This window comes from Humulus lupulus, chromosome 4 (assembly GCF_963169125.1).
Source record: "Humulus lupulus chromosome 4, drHumLupu1.1, whole genome shotgun sequence".
NCBI lineage: Eukaryota > Viridiplantae > Streptophyta > Magnoliopsida > Rosales > Cannabaceae > Humulus > Humulus lupulus.
Window position 1 is genome coordinate 108,261,241 of NC_084796.1, and position 18,601 is coordinate 108,279,841.

The 18,601-nt window shown below is 45.7% G+C and overlaps 1 long non-coding RNA gene and 1 other non-coding gene across 2 annotated transcripts; one reads left to right on the plus strand and one right to left on the minus strand.

Annotated features, from left to right (window-relative positions):
• The first annotated feature begins 11,692 nt into the window (after positions 1–11,692).
• On the plus strand, positions 11,693–11,799 carry LOC133833489 (small nucleolar RNA R71). The gene has a single exon (XR_009892866.1). It is a non-coding gene; the product is annotated as a small nucleolar RNA R71 (small nucleolar RNA).
• A 1,516-nt stretch (positions 11,800–13,315) lies between these two features.
• Positions 13,316–14,069, minus strand: LOC133829115 (uncharacterized). The gene is made up of 2 exons (XR_009891539.1): positions 13,948–14,069; positions 13,316–13,559 (listed from the first exon to the last, which is right to left on the minus strand). It is a non-coding gene; the product is annotated as an uncharacterized LOC133829115 (long non-coding RNA).
• Between the last annotated feature and the right edge of the window lie 4,532 nt (positions 14,070–18,601).

The window sequence follows — 18,601 nt, forward strand, 5'->3', positions numbered from 1 at the left end:
ATTGAGACACCGAGCCCGGTCCACGTAATAGAGTCATCGATGGACATGACCCTAACGGTAAGCTGCCCCATTCTTTTAAAGCTTTAATTCTCACACACCGCCTTATTTTTCCACTTAGCCAATTTATCTTCCATTTCTTGCAGGGCATCGCTGCCGTACACCGAGGCATCACCAGGACCAGAGCTCAGCTTGAGGAGATGAGGGCTGGGCACCAGGCCGCTCTTCAGGAGGCTCAGGCAGCGAAAGATGCGCTGGCGACCTCGAAGGCCGAGTTAGAGAGGACCTGCTCGAAGGTCCAAGAGCTTGAGACATCCCTTGCCACCTCGCGAACAGATCTCAAGGCAGCAAAGACCGAGGCCCAGGCCGCCCTTGAAGCCAAACGGGCCACCTCAGAACAGTCCATGCAGGAACTGTTCTATCGTTGCTAGGCCCACAACCCGGAGGCTGACTTCTCTTTCATGCCGTTGAGCCTCTGGGCGCGCTTGTTGGTGAAGTTCCATGCCCGCTTTGACAAAGAGGTGCCGCCCTCGGAGACTGGGGAAGCCTCTGGCGTGGCGGAGCAGGGCGAGACCGCGACCTCCAAGGGACCGACTGACGGGGCTTAGGGCGCGTTTTCTTCTCTTTTTTATTTTGAAGTATTTTGTGTAATCCTTAGCACGATGTATTTTTACCTCGAGACAATTTGCCTTGCAATTTTAACTTATGTATTTCTTCATGCTTTTGGCTACAATACACTTTTTTTTTTTTTGATAAACTTAGTTTGTGTTAACCATTATTTATATCCCGAGCCCTTTTAAGAAGAACCATGATCCATAAATTTAAGTTAACTTCTAAGTCTTATGACCCGGTTAAAACCAGGAGCTTATTTTGAAAACTTAGTTCATGTCAACTTTTATCCATATCTCGAGCTTCTTTAAGCAGAACCACGATCAATAAATTTAAGTTAACTTCTAAGTCTTATGACCCGATTAAAACCAGGAGCTTATTTTGAAAACTTAGTTCGTGTCAACTTCTATCCATATCTCGAGCTTCTTTAAGAAGAACCACGATCAATAAATTTAAGTTAACTTCTAAGTTTTGTGACCTGGTTAAAACCAGGATATGACTTAGTTGGCGTTAACCCTTATCCATATCTCGAGCTCTTTAAGAAGAGCAACGATCCATAGATAAGAATCAACATCTAAGTCGTTAAGGAGACCTGGTTATATCCAGGTACCATATGCCTCCCAAGTAACTGGGAAAGGGTCTTTCTTGGTTACTTTAAGATTACACTTGCAAATAAAAAGAAAAACTTGATTTTTATTAATACATAAAATGTGGCCTTCCAGGCCTTACAAGTGGGTCATTGATAATATTTCTTCAAGTGGATGGCGTTCCAAGTCTGCGGGATTGCCCCTCCATCAAGTCGAGCTAACTTATAAGTTCCTTCCTTGATGACCTCAATGACCTGGTATGGTCCTTCCCAGTTCGGTCCCAAGACTCCATCTTTGGGATCTTTCCCAGCCAGGAAAACTCTCCTTAGGACCAAATCGCCAACGCTAAAGGTACGTTTTTTGACTTTAGTGTTGAAGTAGCGAGTGATCTTTTGCTGGTAATGGGCGAGCTGGAGTTGTGAATCCTCTCGCCTTTCATCGATAAGGTCTAGGGAATGGCATAGGAGCTTGTGGTTCCTATCTTGGTCGTAGGACTGGACTCTATGAAACAGAACTTTAACTTCCACGGGGAGGACTGATTCACTCCCAAAGGTTAGGGAGAAAGGAGTGTGACCTGTAGGAGTCCGATGCGAGGTTCAGTATGCCCAAAGGACCTGGGGGAGCTGTTCTGGCCAGACCCCCTTTGCCTCATCTAGCCTCTTCTTGAGGCTCGCCTTTAGAGTTTTGTTGACAGCCTCGACCTGACCGTTTTCTTGGGGATAGGCCACAGAGGAGAAGCTTTTCACAATTCTGTGCCTTTCACAAAACTCGGTGAACAGGTCGCTGTCGAACTGAGTACTGTTGTCGGAGACAATTTTCTTCGGCAGGCCGAACCGACAGATGATGCTTTTAACCACAAAGTCGAGTACCTTCTTCGATGTTATTGTTGCCAACGACTCTACCTCGGCCCACTCAGTAAAGTAGTCGATGGCTACCACGGCGTAACGGACCCTGCCCTTTCCGGTAGGCAGGGCACCTACTAAATCTATCCCCCAAACGGCGAATGGCCAAGGGGCCGAGATCATTTTCAGTTCGACTGGAGGAGCTCGGGCAACCACAGCGAATCGCTGGCACTTGTCGCACTTTTTCACATATGAAATCGAGTCTTTGGACAGAGTTGGCCAGTAATAACCTTGCCTGAGAACCTTTAAGGCCAGGTTTTTCCCCCCAGCATGGTCTTCGCAGAATCCTTCATGAATTTCCTGCAGGATGGCCTGTGCCTCACCTGGATGAACGCACCGGAGGAGAGGCAGGAAATGTCCACGTCGGTACAAAACATATCGACCAACGTATACCTCGGAGCTTGATACAAGATTCGTCGCGCATCGTTACGTCCCTCGGGCAACTTGCCCTCGGTGAGATACTCAATGACGGGAGTCATCCAGGTCGGCCTAGCATCAATCATCTCGACCTCTGCCCGATCTACTTCTATACTTGGTTCTTTCAAGAATTCTATTGGCACCAACCCCAGGGTTTCTGTCTCTCCCGAGGTGGCGAGTTTGGCGAGAGCATCTGCGTTGGCGTTCTATTCTCGAGGTATCTGCTCGATCGATCCTCGCTCGAATGCAGACAGCTCGGATTTTACCTTTGCCAAATAGGCGGCCATCTTGGGTCCCCGCGCCTGATATTCGCCCAGAACCTGGTTTATCACGAGCTGGAAGTCACTGAAGCACTGGATGGAGCTCGCCTTTAACTCCTTAGCTACCCTCAGCCCAGCTAACAAAGCTTCGTACTCTGCCTCGTTGTTAGACGCCTTGAACCCAAACCTTAGCGCAGAGTGGAATCTATGTCCCTTGGGGGATATTAGAATGATTCCAGCCCCGGAGCCATTCTCGTTAGATGAACCGTCAACGAAGATCTTCCACGACGAATGCGGCGATGCGACTTGAAGTAGGCCTTCTGATGGATCCTCCTGGAATCTCGTGCACTCCGCCACGAAGTCAGCCAATGCCTGACTTTTTATGGCAGTTCGTGGAGTATAGAAAATCTCGAACTGACTGAGTTCGACCGCCAACTTTAACAAACGTCCCGATGCTTCAGGATTTTGCAAAACCTGCCTTAGAGGCTGATCGGTCATGACGTGTACCGAGTGGGACTAGAAATACGGTCTGAGCTTTCGCGAGGCTGTGAGTAGGCAAAACGCCAATTTTTCCATTAGTGGGTACCGTGACTCTGCTCCGAGGAGTCTCTTGCTGATGTAGTAGACTGACTTTTGAACTTGGTCCTCTTCTCGTACTAGCACGACGCTAGCTGCATCCTCAGTGACGGCCATGTAGAGGAAAAGAGGCTCTCCTGCCCTGGGCTTGGACAGCACAGGCGGTTCAGCCAGATGCGCCTTCAGATCGAGGAATGCGCTTTCGCACTCTACTGTCCACTCAAACTTCATGTTTCCCCAGAGCAGGTTGTAGAAGGGCAAACACTTGTCGGTTGACTTGGAAATGAACCAGTTGAGTGCTGCCACTCTTCTTGTGAGGCCTTGGACATCTTTCTGCGACCTAGGGGACGGAAGCTCGAGCAGTGACCTGATTTTGTCGGGGTTCGCCTCGATTCCTCGGGTATTGACTATGAACCCCAGGAATTTCCCCGATGCGACACCGAACGTGCATTTCTGAGGATTGAGCCTCATGCCGTATTCCCATAGTATTTTAAAACATTCTTCCAGGTTGGAAACATGGTTGTCGGTAGTCTTTGACTTGACGAGCATGTCATCAACATACACCTCCATGTTCTTTCCGATCTGGTCCGCAAACATTCTGTTTACTAGCCTCTGGTAGTTAGCTCCGGCATTCTTCAGGCCAAACGGCATGACCTTATAGCAATAGACATTCGTTGGGGTCATGAAACTGGTATGTTCCTGGTCTACCGGATTCATCGCGATCTGATTGTAGCCTGAGTACGCGTTCATGAAGGACATGAGCTTGTGCCCTGCCGTAGCATCCACCAGCTGATCGATCCTTGGCAATGGAAAGCAATCCTTGGGGCAGGCTTTATTCAGGTCGGAGAAGTCAATGCAGGTCCGCCATTTCCCGTTGGGCTTTGGAACTAGCACCGGGTTGGCGACCCAAATTGGAAATTTGGCTACGCGGATAAAGCTACACTTTTTGAGCCGGGCCACTTCTTCTTCTAGGGCTTCAGCTCGGGTTGTTCCTAAACGCCTTTGCTTTTGAGACTTGGCAGGAACGCTTTTATCCAGATGGAGCGTGTGCATGATGACACTCGGGCTGATCCCCACCATGTCCTCGTGAGACCATGCGAATACGTCCAAGCTATTATTCAGAAACGTAATCAGCTCCGCCTTTCTCTTGTCGCAGTGGTTCTTCCCAAGCTTAACCGTCCGTGATGGATTTTGTTTATCAATGTTCACCTCCTCGAGCTCCTCAATAGCCTGGAGCTCGGATCTGTCCTTGCCTACTCGGGGGTCAATGTCCTCACTCAAGGCGATCTTTTCCTCTTCGGGATTCTGAGGTTTTTCAATCTCAGGAGCCGCCAAGGGTCCCTGAGATTCCTCCTCGCTCTGAATGGCCATTGCCAGTTGCCTGGGTTTAGACTTTCCCTTCATGGAAATGCTGTAGCATTCCCTGGCAGCGAGCTGATCGCCCTTGATGGTGCAGATTCCTGTTGAAGTAGGGAACTTCATGGCGAGGTGTCGAATGGAAGTGATGGCCTCGAAAGCTATGAGTGTAGGTCGGCCCAAAATGGCGTTGTAGGCAGCGGAGCAGTCAATGACCACGAACTCAAGTAGCTTAGAGACTGTCCGAGACTCTTCTCCTAGGGTGATCACAAGCTCGATCGTCCCTATCACTGCCGATCCTTCTCCCGAAAAACCATATAGCATCATGGAGGTCGCCTTTAGCTCGGCGACAGTTAGACCCATCTTTTCTAATGTGGATCGGAATAGGAGGTTCACCGAGCTTCCGTTGTCCACCAACACTCTCCTCACTTTCCGGTTGGCGAGCTGGACTGTTACAACCAAGGGATCATTATGGGGGAATTGGACATGGCCTGTGTCTTCCTCCGTAAAACTAATCGGTTGCTTCTCTAACCGCTGCTGTTTTGGATGACGCTGCTCCGGGACGAACTCTGCTCCGTTGTGGGCCTTTAATTCATTCACATACCTCTTCTGGGCGCTTCTGCTCGTGCCAGCCATGTGCGGTCCTCCAGAGATGGTGGATATCTCTCGATCACCATGGCGTTGTAGGCAGTGGAGCAGTCAATGACCACAAACTCAAGTAGCTTGGAGACTGTCCGAGACTCTTCTCCTAGGGTGATCACAAGCTCGATCGTCCCTATCGCTGCCGATCCTTCTCCCGAAAAACCATATAGCATCATGGAGGTCGGCTTTAGCTCGGCAACGGTTAGACCCATCTTTTCTAATGTGGATTGGAATAGGAGGTTCACCGAGATTCCATTGTCCACCAACACTCTCCTCACTTTCCGGTTGGCGAGCTGGACTGTTACAACCAAGGGATCATTATGGGGGAATTGGACATGGCCTGCGTCTTCCTCCGTAAAAGTAATCGGTTGCTTCTCTAACCGCTGCTATTTTGGATGACGCTGCTCCGGGACGAACTCTGCTCCGTTGTGGGCCTTTAATTCATTCACATACCTCTTCTGGGTGCCTCTGCTCGTGCCAGCCATGTGCGGTCCTCCAGAGATGGTGGATATCTCTTGATCACCATGGCGTTGTAGGCAGCGGAGCAGTCAATGACCACGAACTCAAGTAGCTTGGAGACTGTCCGAGACTCTTCTCCTAGGGTGATCACAAGCTCGATCGTCCCTATCGCTACCGATCTTTCTCCCGAAAAACCATATAGCATCATGGAGGTCGCCTTTAGCTCGGCGACGGTTAGACCCATCTTTTCTAATGTGGATCGGAATAGGAGGTTCACCGAGCTTCCGTTGTCCACCAACACTCTCCTCACTTTCCGGTTGGCGAGCTGGACTGTTACAACCAAGGGATCATTATGTGGGAATTGGACATGGTCTGCGTCTTCCTCCGTAAAAGTAATCGGTTGCTTCTCTAACCACTGCTGTTTTGGATGACGCTGCTCTGGGACGAACTCTGCTCCGTTGTGGGCCTTTAATTCATTCACATACCTCTTCTGGGCGCCTCTGCTCGTGCCAGCCATGTACGGTCCTCCAGAGATGGTGGATATCTCTCCCTCGACCACGGGAGGAGGGACGTCCTGATCTACCCGAGGCCCGGGCTGACTGACTGGGACTTCTGGAGCGGGTCGACTCGCTGGGACCCTGTTTCGTGAGTACTGCGCCAAGGGGCTTGCTCGGATGAGAGTCTCGATTTCATCTTTTAGATGCCTGCAATCGTCGGTATTGTGGCCGACGTCGTTATGGAAACGGCAGAATTTTGAAGTATCTCTCTTTCCCTTGTGGTGTTTCAATGGCTCCGGCCTCTTCCAGGGGACCCAAGCAGCGTTGGCCAGGAAGATACTTTCCCTGGACTGGGTGAGCTCGGTATATGTTGTGAACACGGGCTTGAATTTATCCACAGACTTATTCTTCTTTTGACCGTGCTGGCTGTTTTCACCATTTCCCTTTCTTTTGCCACCACCGGGCTGGTTGTTCTGCGCGACCTCGGGGATCGTCACCACGATCTCTGTCCCCGTTCCAGCGGTCTTCTCGGGAACCTGGCTGGTCCCCGCGGCTGAAGCTTCAGCTTCTTCTAAGTTTATCCACTCTTGGGCCCTGTTAAGGAATTCGTTAACCGAGCTGACTCCTTTCCTTTGGATATCTTTCCACAGGTCTCCCCTGACCAGGATTCCGGTTCTCATGGCCATGAGCTTGGAGCTATCATCTGCGTCCCTCGCTCGAGCAGCGACATTCGCGAATCTGCTCAAGTAGGCTTTCAGCGTCTCACCGGGCTGCTGTCTCACGTTAGCTAGGGAATCGGCTTGGACTCGGGCGGCCTGGGAGGCGCAGAACGCCCTTTTGAAATCAGCTGAGAAAGTCTTCCAGGAGCTGATTGACTGCCTTTTACTCTGCTTGAACCACTGCCTGGCAGGTCCGGTCAGTGTGGAAGGGAAGATCAAGCAACGCAGCTCCGTGCCAATGTTATGGGCCATCATTAGGGTGTTGAACATCCCTAAATGGTCCGACGGGTCTCCATCCCCGTAGAACTTTGACAAGTGGGGCATACGGAAACCAGATGGGTATGCCATCGCTGTTATATTGGGGGCAAAGAGTTCCATTTCGTCACCCGAATCATATTCGTCTTTTTCTTTTTCTGATAGGAGCTTCCTCATCAGTTCCTCCATCTGAGTTAGGTGCTCGAGGGTTTGGTTCTGAGATCCTGGGTTATTCCGGGGCTGTTCAACAGCTCCGGACCCATTGTACATATTAGGTGGGTTTTTGCCCATCCTATCTTGAGATAGGTTATTTGGGACATTCCCTCCGTTACGTACTTCGGATCGGACTCCCGCCGAGCGGGCCGGGCTACCATCTCTAGCTCGATCCTCTCTGTGAGAGTTGAGGCGATCTCGAAGGTCGCCTCCCTGGGTGGTCTGGTGACTTTGTGCTGAACTCAGTCGCTGACGCAGGTCTCCTCCGGAGAGATCACTCCGGCGGCTGCCGGTCCATTAACTCCTGCTGGATAGGCTTGGAGTGCGTCTTTGGCGGTGACGACCTGATCCTTCCCCCGGCACCCTGCTATGCCAGGAAGGTCCCGCTGATGGCGGGTCCCTCCTACTACTCCCGTAAGCCGGGACGTCTCGGACGGCTGAGGAGACGGATATCTGATTGGAGAAGGAGGATGCCTGACTGGGGAGGCGATCCTAGTTTCGTTTGGACGGATCAAATTTGGTGGGGGCCTTTCGGCCCTGCCAGCTTGCTGGTCCCGCTCTGGGCGAGCTGGACGAGGCGCAGGACGGTCTTCTAGGACGAGCTGACGTCGCTGGCCCTCCCCAGATCTCCTTCGGGAATTTCCTCGAGCTCTCCTGGGCGTTCTCGAGGAAGGTTGTGAACTAGGAGTTAACGTCCTGACCGAATGACTGTATTGCTGTTGTCCGGTTCCAGGCATTTCCCTGAAGTTTTCCTCTTGATGGTGCGATGAAGGGGTGGAGTTGGCTGCATGAGGTCTATCCGAACGGCTATGCCTGGGCCGATTACCCCGGTGAGACATAGGAGCCTCACCTTGCCTCTCTCCAACGTTAATGTTGGTTGTGAGAGGGGGTAGTCGGGCCAGAATATCCTGGATTTGCCGACCGGCTGCTGCTAACTGGCTCCTCAGTTGAGCATTCTCCATCTCCACCGCAGTATAATAACACAGGTTCGGATTAGGTGGCTGGGGCGCTGAGCTACCAGTGTCGTCTTGGCCCGCCGGCTGCTTTCCTGGCCTCTTTTGGACTTCAGGAATTTGTTCATCAGGGATGGCAATATGGTGGGCCTCCTGCCCCTCCTACTGCTCTATTTCGTTGCCATGCCTGGATCGAGTGGTCACCATAGTTGGATGTTTGTGGCAGCACTAATTGAACTTGCTCTCAATGAAAGCACCAAACTGTTGACGCGGTTCTTCGCCAACATGTAATTAAGAGAAGAAGAGAAAGGGATTAGTGCTGAAAGTAGAACCGTCACAGATATGAAATCTTAGAGGATGAACTTGGTGACTCAAGACACGTTTTTAAGTGGTTCAAAGGTTAAAATCCTTCTACTCCACTAGTCAATATTATTGCTCTATTCTGGGTATTTGGTTACAAAGTATATATCCCTTTAGAGACTATTTTTTCCGACCCTTACCAACTCCCAGGGTCTCCATATTTATAGGAGAAGGCACCTGGAAGTTGGTAAGGAGGTCATCCAGTGACCTTCTTATTTGTCATATCAACTCTGTGACATTCATGATTAATTCCTAAACCTGACACATAAGTATGGTCAAATTGATAGGTAAGGAGATAATGGGCCGCACGGCCCAACCCAGCTGTGGGTGTCTGAATACGCACGTTCCTACTGCGTGTCCGAGAAGTTAGGGAGATATCGGACACGTGATGTCAGATATAGGCACGTTTATCTTGCGTGTGTTGACATTACAAAGGGTCAGAGATCCATGAGAAGCTCGTACCACGAGCTTCTCCCCTGACCCGACCTTCGGCCTTCAGACTCCTTCCCCCAGTCTTGGGAAACCTTGGCGAGTCCTTGAGGATACCTCGAGCTAATAGAGTACGACCTCGAAAACAGGAGCTCCGGCCTGGGGAAATTTACGGACTAACCATGATTAGTCCGAGGCTCGACCTGCTAATCAGCCCATGGGAAAACCAGGGCGTACATCATTTTTCACCACAGTCATTCCACCCTTCTTAGGTACCACTTGCACATGGCTCACCCATGCGCTATCAGAAATTGGGTAGATCACCCCAACATCCAACCATTTAAGAATTTGCTCCAATACTACTTCCTTCATAGCTGGATTAAGTCTTCTCTGGGCCTCTATGGATGGCTTGCTATTCTCCTCCAATAAAATTTTATGCATCACTGTCGATGGGCTGATTCCTCTAATATCTGCCAAGGTCCACCCAATGGCCAATTTATGCTCCCTTAGAACCCTCAACAGTTTCTCCAATTCTACCTTTGACAGGTCAGCTGACACAATGACAGGTAAAGTTTCATTCTCTCCCAAATAAGCATAGCGCAAGTGATTTGGGAGGACCTTTAATTCCAACGGCGGTGGCTGCTGAATGGAGGTTAGCGGTTTATCAGTCGCATCTGCTAATTCTTGAAACTTCTTCCAATATGGTAAGAAAGAGTTTATCCAGTTTACACATTCTCTGATCTCAGCATCATCATCATCATCGCCCTCATCACCCAATAATACTGCCTCTAAGGCATCACTGCTCATCCTTCTCTTGGAGACTGCCTTTTCTATCACATCCACACTAAAGCAACTGTCACTAGCCACCGGATACTTCATAAACTTGAAGACATTAAAGACCACCTCATCTCCTTGAACTCTAAGCTTAAGCTCTCCTTTGTGAACATCAATAAGAGCTTGGCCTGTGGCTAGAAATGGCCTACCGAGAATAATTGGGACATCTGTGTCCTCCTCCATGTCCAGAACAATAAAGTCAGCTGGAAATATGAACTTATCCACCTTCACAAAAACATCCTCAATAATACCTCGTGGATGTGTTAATGATCGGTCTGCGAGTTGTAAAGTGACAGTTGTTGGTTTTGCCTCCCCCAAACCAAGTCTTTTAAACACAGATAAGGGCATTAGATTGATACTTGCCCCCAGATCACATAAGGCGTGCTTGCATTCAAACTTGCCAATGGTGCAAGGTATGGTGAAACTCCCCGAATCTCTCAGCTTTTGGGGTAACTTCCTTTGTAAAATCGCGCTGCACTCTTTAGTGAGTGCTACAGTCTCATAGTCCTCCATCCTTCTTTTCTTTGACAGAATCTCCTTCATGAATTTAACATAGCTGGGCATCTGCTCCAAGGCCTCAGCAAAAGGAATGTTTATGTGCAGCTTTTTAAATACCTCTAGAAACTTAGAAAACTGTTTATCAAGTGTAGTCTTTCTAAGCCTCTGAGGGTATGGAACTCGAACTGGCTGCTCAATAACAACTGGCGGACTTTGTTTTGACTGCTGATGGTCTTTAGTAACCCTTTCTGAATCAGACTGTTCACCCATCTCTTTATTATGAACCACTGCCTGTGGAGGTCTAGGCTGCTCAGTTTGCTTCCCACTCCTCAGAGTAATTGCCTGAACTTGCTCCTTAGGGTTGACTTCAGTATTACTGGGCAAATTTCCCTGGGGTTTGTTATTGAGCATATTGGCCAACTGCCCAACTTGTGTCTCAAGGTTTCGAATAGAGGATCTGGTCTCAGTCATAAATTGAGTCTGAGTATTAGTGAGAGCCAACAAGGCAGCTTGCAGTTCATTAGGCCTCTCAGGTTGAGGCATTGATTGTTAAGGCCTAGGCTGTTGTGATGATGAAGCTTGATGCATAGGTGGCTGAGGCATGTTATTATGAAATTGGCCCTGAAACTGAGGTTGTTGGCCTTGATTATTCTTCCACGAAAAATTGGGATGATTTCGCCACCCAGGATTGTAAGTATTGGAGAATGGGTTATTGAGTGGCCTTTGAAAGTTTCCCACCGCTTGAACTTGAGCATGATCCATTGGGGTGTTATTATTCATACAGATAGGGCACTGATCGACAGAATGAGCACCACCACACATTTCACACCTCACTGCCATCTGAATCGAATTAGCAGATACACTGCTCTATTGTAACTGCTTTGTCAAAGAGGCTACTTGCCCTGTTAGAGCAGTGATTGCATCCAGCTCATGCACCCCAGCTACCTTTCTAACTCCTGATGATCTTTCCTCAGACCACTGATGATTGTTTGTGGCCATGTCCTCTAGCAGCTCATAAGCACCAGTTGCACTCTTGCTCATAAAAGTGCCACCTGCTGCAGCATCAATAATGGTTCTGGTTGTAGGACATAAACCATTGTAGAAATTCTGTACTAGCATCCACTGTTCAATGCCATGATGAGGACATCTTCTCAGGAGTTCCTTAAACCGTTCCCAAGCTTCATACAGTGACTCTCCATCATTCTGGCAAAAGTTATTGATCTCTCCCCTCAATTTAGCAGCTTTGGACGGAGGGAAGAATTTAGACAAAAATTTATGAGCTAGATCTTGCCAGGTGACAATAGAATTTGGCTGCAGCGAGTTCAACCAACTTTTGGCTCTGTCCCTCAGAGAAAATGGGAAAAGCCTCAGCTTAATTGCATCGTCACTCATCCCATTATATCTGAAGGTTCCGCACAACTCCAGAAAATTTGACAAATGGGTGTGAGGATCTTCAGAAGGTAACCCATTGAATTGCACAGAGGACTGCACCATTTGTAGAATAGCGGGCTTGATTTCAAAGTTTTTGGCCTCTACAGCTGGTGGGCGTATACTATTTTGTACTCCCGTCAGAGTGGGTAGCACATAATCTCTCAGGCTCCTCTCAGCATTGTTCTGAGCCTGACCCCCTTGTACAATTCCAGGAATTAGAACATTCCTGCCATCCCCTTCATTCTGTGCCATCTTCACAGATTTCTGGGCCTCCCTCTTGTTCTTTCTGACTTGCTTGCAAGACTTTTCAATCTCAGGATTCAGAGGAACAAGTGTGTCTTTTCCTCTTCTGCCACGCATATACCAAAATTCACCTGAGATAGACAAATTAAGCAACTAAGCAGATTAGAAACAAGAGAAATTAAAATCAAATTAGAATAAAAATTAATTAGACTGATATTGATAATTATTTTCAGTCCCAGGCAACGGCGCCAAAAACTTGTGGCGATATTTTTTTGCTATGCAAGTGCACACAGTCGCAATTCGTAATAAAATGGTAAAACCAAGTATCGTCCTCAAGGACTGATTTACCAATTACCAGTCAATTAATTTCTTGTTCTATTTGATGAATTGAAATTCTTGATTTTTGTAAGTGCAGCAAGAGAAACTATAAAGTGCAGAAACAATAATTGAAAATTGAATGGAATAACAACTAATAGAAAAACTTTTAATTTAATCACTGAGAAACAATTAGGATATTCAATCTCATCAACTATCCTCCCTATTATTCTCTAATGCAAAGTGTAAATTCTTCTTCTTTTTACCTAATTCAATTAACAAGTTGATACAGCAGTCTATAATCATACTATGAATTATAAACTCAACCTAGGTGACAATTTCCTATATTTCTATGGTAAATTGAACCACAAAGGTAGCATTAATCTCGACAACTTAATAACAGTTACACAATTAATTCAGATACTTTCGTTCTAAATTAGAATTATGTCCAATATAACCACAGCAGAATTAAATCTCACTTCTCAGATTTTGACTTAAAAAACATATGTATATGACTAAAGATGGCCAATCAATAATCAATCTATAAAAACAGGTTATATGGAATTGAAAAAGATTGAAGAAGAAGAATATTAAAATTGCATTAGTTCATAACATGGATTCAAGTGATTCAATGTAACGCCCTGGATAGCCAAGACCGTTACACTGTGTGTTTATAATGTGCCAAACTTGCTAATCAAGTATTTAAAGTAAAAGCGTGTTACTCAAATAGTAGAGGAACTAAGGTTAAAAGAGTTTTGGTCTCAAAAGATACATTTTCATTACTAAACATTGTTTATGTACAAGGGATCCCAAAAATGACAGTTTAAAAGTCATTTACAAAAGTTACAAAGTCTATATACATCAACAGCCATACTAAGGCAAAATGAGTGGTTAGGTAATCTCCGTCCTGACACACTCCTCGACCGTGGTGATCGAACGGCTGGCTATGTACATTTCACCTCGGAGCTCTCCACCTCAGGCCTGGTCCAGCTTGCCCTTACCCTTACCTGCACCACGAAGCACCCGTGAGCCAAGGCCCAGCAAGAACATATATCAATAATAGAGCATGCACATTTAGCTGTCAAATCAATCTCACTTATAACATCTCATAAACTCAAGCATATCAATAGTCAAGTATTTCATATACAGAGCATTTCAACTCATATAACACAATGCACAGATGATAACCAGGGCTAGCGCTCACAAGCTGCTCCCTCTGTTATCCTTTCGTTTCTGGCTCCCAGTGGCCAATTCGCGTCCCATGCGCTAAATTCATGAACGGTACTCTTAGACCGCTTACACGTGTCCCTTGGCATAATACCAATGATGACACAAAACAATTCTCGGGAGCACTTAGTCCCATCACAATCATACATTCGGGTGCAGTGTTCTTACCTTTCAATTCGCTGGTTTCCGATATCACGTAGCCACAAGCACGGTCCTCTATCCCGAGCTTCTCCAAAGTCCTAATCAAACACAAATATAATATTCCTTGTCATTAACCAATCCAAGACTACCTTCCCGGTACCTAATCCACACTCTTGGAACCCCCAAAACCCTAGAACAACATCCCGGAGACATCCCCCGAACCCCCGGAGCAAAGGTCAAAAATTGCAAAATATCACTCCCTGAAATTTGCCTTGTGCCGCGGCACCACATTCCTTGTGCCGCGGCACCCACCTCCAGAGACCCCTAGGCCGTGGCAAGCAAAAGCCGTGCCGCGGCACACCATCGCAGACCCAGATTTCTGGGTTTTCCTTCGCATTTTCCCGAGCTCCAACCTCACCAATTCACCCCAAACTCTATCCTAAGTCCCAAAACCAACTCTAAACCCCTAACAAACCTCACAACAACCCAAAGACATCATGCCTAAGCTCACTCACACCTTCAATCCTAAAATTCACTCTTGAATTCCCACTTGACAACTCAAACCAGAAAAGTTATGCACAACTTGAATTCAAGCACAACCCACACTTCCAATTCCCTAAACCTTAACAAAACAAATCTAATAAACATACAGAGACCTTACCTTAAGTGATAGGTTCAACCTCCAGCTCTTGACCTTCTTCCCCCTTGGTTTCCAAATTCTGAAATTACATAAAACCAGCCACCAACTTATCTCAATTCACCTTCCTTAACTAAAATTCAGACTTAAAACTTGGATATAGCATAATCAAAATCTTACCTCTGAGTTTTCTTGGCCTAAACTTGGTTGATAACTTCAGACATCCCTTGATTCTCCTTCCAAGAGTCTAGATTTCTGCTTCTCCTTTCTATCTCCTTTTTGTTCTAATTCTAGGTTTCCACCATTTAGCATAAACCCCTCTCCAAAATATTATACGTATATGTTATTCCCTCAGCTCAAACTCATCTATTTACTACCAAATTACCATTTTAACCCTCCATTAATATCACTTACTAACTAGACCTCAAGGGCTTATTTGTCCTTTCCCTAACTTTGCAATTCTACCACTTTCCCAAAGAAACCTGTTACTTTCTATAGTTACTAATGGTTACACAGGTTACCAAGTCACCAGTTACCTTTATCTAGTTTCCTAGGACCGCCTTGGCACGTGCACCACGTTTGTATCACAGCACCCACACAGTACAATTCACATATCATAATTATCACATAATATAATTCACATAGTCATATAACATGCTTAAAATCATAATCATACATCTTAATCATAATAATCACACATAATTCCCATCATGCCCTCCCGGCATACTAATCAAGGCCCTTAAGCCTTATTAGTGAATTTGGGTCGTTACATTCAATTAAACATCCTAAACAGAAAATTAGTTCATAGTCATAATGCTAATCACAACAAAAATTAAAGATAACATCAGGAAGAAGAAGAAAAACATGTAAAAAAATACTCTAAGCCTGAGCCTTCAAAACCAGCCCTTCTCCCTCGTCCGTACGTATCTCTTTTCTCTTCTCTTTCGCCAAAATAAAACCTAGGACTTCAAATTTTAAAGAGGCGGGCCGCGGCTCTACATACACTATGTCGCGGCCCGTGTCCAATTTCCTGGGCAAAAGGCCCTCTCCATGCCGCGACATTAGTTAGCCATGCCGCGGCCCGTGTCGACGAAATCTGGGTTGATGCTCTTCAATGCCGCGGCCCTAGGATTTCCTTCAAAACATTGGTTCTGTTTCCCACCTAGCTGCGGCTCCACTTTGCTCATGCCGTGGCTCTTAAGGGATTTCTCAATTCTTCAAGTTTTCATCCCAAAAATTCACCAACACTTCCAAATTATGTTGAGAACCATTCTTTATCGAAATATGATGAAAAACTTGGTTATTTATTCCCTTTCTTTGGCATTTTCTTCCACATGCTGAATTCTTCCTAATATTCACAAAGACAGACAAACAAAGCATAAATCCGCACTAAATGAAAGAAAAACGAAATAAAAGACTACTAAAAACATCACCAAAACATGATAAAAACTAGACTCAACATGCTCGTATGACCGAACATAGCATAACACATTGTTAAGATTTCACAAAATAAACTATATTTTTAAAAAAAATACTCTAAGTATCATAGTATGCTTTCCCTTATTTTGATCGTGTGTTTACATATGTCTATTGATATGTTTTGCTCATTTAGTATCTTATATGCCTCCAAGTGATCGAGGAGCTTAAGGTTCTTGGTCACTTGCCATGACCAAGTCATGTTCGAACATTACTGCTCGTGTACTTTATAAACAATTAATTATAATATAGCAAAACAACACACGCAATGAGAAAATTCTTGTAATAAATATAATAATTGGCAAGAATAACTGGCTGCGCAAAGTTCCTCTTATTTCTTGTAATAGAATGGACAAAATCGTGTCTATAAGAGTGATCAAAATTTATCTTACACTTAGAAGCGACCAGTCATTAACTGACCAGCCCATGTTCACAAACTTGTAAAAAGTAAAATTAATACAAACCAACTCTTTAAAAAGAATTTTTTATTGATAATACTTGCGTAGGTGTTCTCCATTCCAATCGTAAAGAACAATATCTCCATTTAAGCGAGCAAGTTTATATGTGCCTGGTTGAAAAATTTCTTCAATTTGATATGGACCTTCCCAATTCGGGCCAAGTACTCCATCATTCTAGTTGCGAGTGTTGAGAAAAAACTCTTCTAAGTACCAAATCTCCCACGTCAAACTTTCTTTCGCGTACTTTAGAGTTAAAATATTGAGCGACCTTTTGTTGGTAAGCTGCAACTCAAAGTTGAGCTTGCTTGTGCCTTTCATTGACCAAGTCCAAAGACTCCATTAAAAATTTGTTATCGTGCTCTGGTTGTATGTAAGCCTTCTATGCGATGGTGGATCTAGCTCCACGGGAAATATGGCTTCATACCCATAGGCCAAAGAAAATGGCATATGGCCTGTTGCTGTTTGGTGAGATGTTCTATACGACCACAATATTTCTGGAAATATCTCTGGCCATGCCCCCTTTGCTTCTTTGAGCCTTTTCTTTAGTGTGTCCTTTAGAGTTTTGTTAACAGCTTCAACCTGTCCGTTGGCTTGTGGATGGGTAACTGACGAATTTTTTTTTGTAATATCGTGCCATTCGCAGAAATCAGTGAAAAGGTTGCTGTCAAATTGTGTGCCATTATCTGAGATAATTTTTTTTGGAAACCCATATCGACATATAATGTTTTTGACGATGAAATCCAATACTTTCTTGGTCGTGATTGTTGTGAGTGGCTTAGCTTTGGCCCACTTAGTGAAGTAGTCAACAACAACCATTGCATACTTCACATTCCCTTTTCATGTAGTCAAAGATCCGATCAGATCAATCCCCCAAACTGTGAACTGCCATGGGATTTGCATCTGTTTAAGCTCATTTGGGGCTGTTAGTGGTATCTTGGAAAATATTTGCCACTTATCACACTTTTTAACAAATTCCATAAAATCTTCCATCATGGTAGGCTAGAAGTATCCTTACCGTAGAATTTTCTTTGACAAACTTTGCCCCCCCAGCATGATCTCTGCAGAAACCTTCATCTACTTCTTGCATCAAGCTCTTAGCTTTTTCCTTAGAGACACACCATAGTTAAGGCAATGAGTATCCTCGTCTATACAAGACTCTATCGACCAAAATAAACTGAGTCAATTGTCTTTGAAGTGTACTCTCCTTATTCCTATCTGCTGGTAATACTCCTTGTAACGCCATGGATAGCCAAAATCGTTACATTGTGTGTTTATAAAGGTGCTAGACTTGCTAATCAAGTCATTTAATTAAAAACGTGTTACTAAATCTATAATGGAACTACGGTTAAAAGATTTTGGTCTTAAAAGTCGCGTTTCTTTTTAAATATCATTTCCTGTTTACACGGGATCCCAAAAACAATAGAATTAAAACCATTTACAAAAGATTCACGATTTAAATACAATACCATCCATACTAAGGAAAAATAGACAGTTCAGCTATCCCTGTCCTGATCCACTCCTCGGCCAAGGCGACCGAACAACTGGCTATGTACATTCAGCCCCGCAGCTCTCCATCTCAGGACTGGTCTAACTTGCCTTTGCCTTTACCTGCACCACATAGCACCCATGAGCCAAGGCCCAGCAAGAAAACACAATAACAGAGCATAAGCAATCAACAGACAATCCAATATCTCAAATTGCATAAACATGTTCTCAACCATATAAACATTCAAGATAACCAAGTATTCAACATACTAAACATATCATACACCAATTCACAAATGATAACTAGGGTTAGCGCCCTTAGGCCGCACCCTCCGTTATCCCACTGACTCCAGCCCGCTTAAACCGAGCTCAGTGAATATTATGCTATCCTCAGCTACTAGTGGCCTAGCCGCGCCCTGTGCGCAAATATTGTGTACGACACCCTTAGGCCGCTATCACATGTCCCCATGGCATAATACCATCATTGACATTATACAGATATCGGGAGCTCTTAGTCCCATCGCAAACATATAACCGGGTGGAGTTTTCTTACCTTTGGATTTGCTAACTTTGTTCCCTGTGATCCTTGAGCATGATCCCCTCTTGAGCCCCAGCGCACACCTAG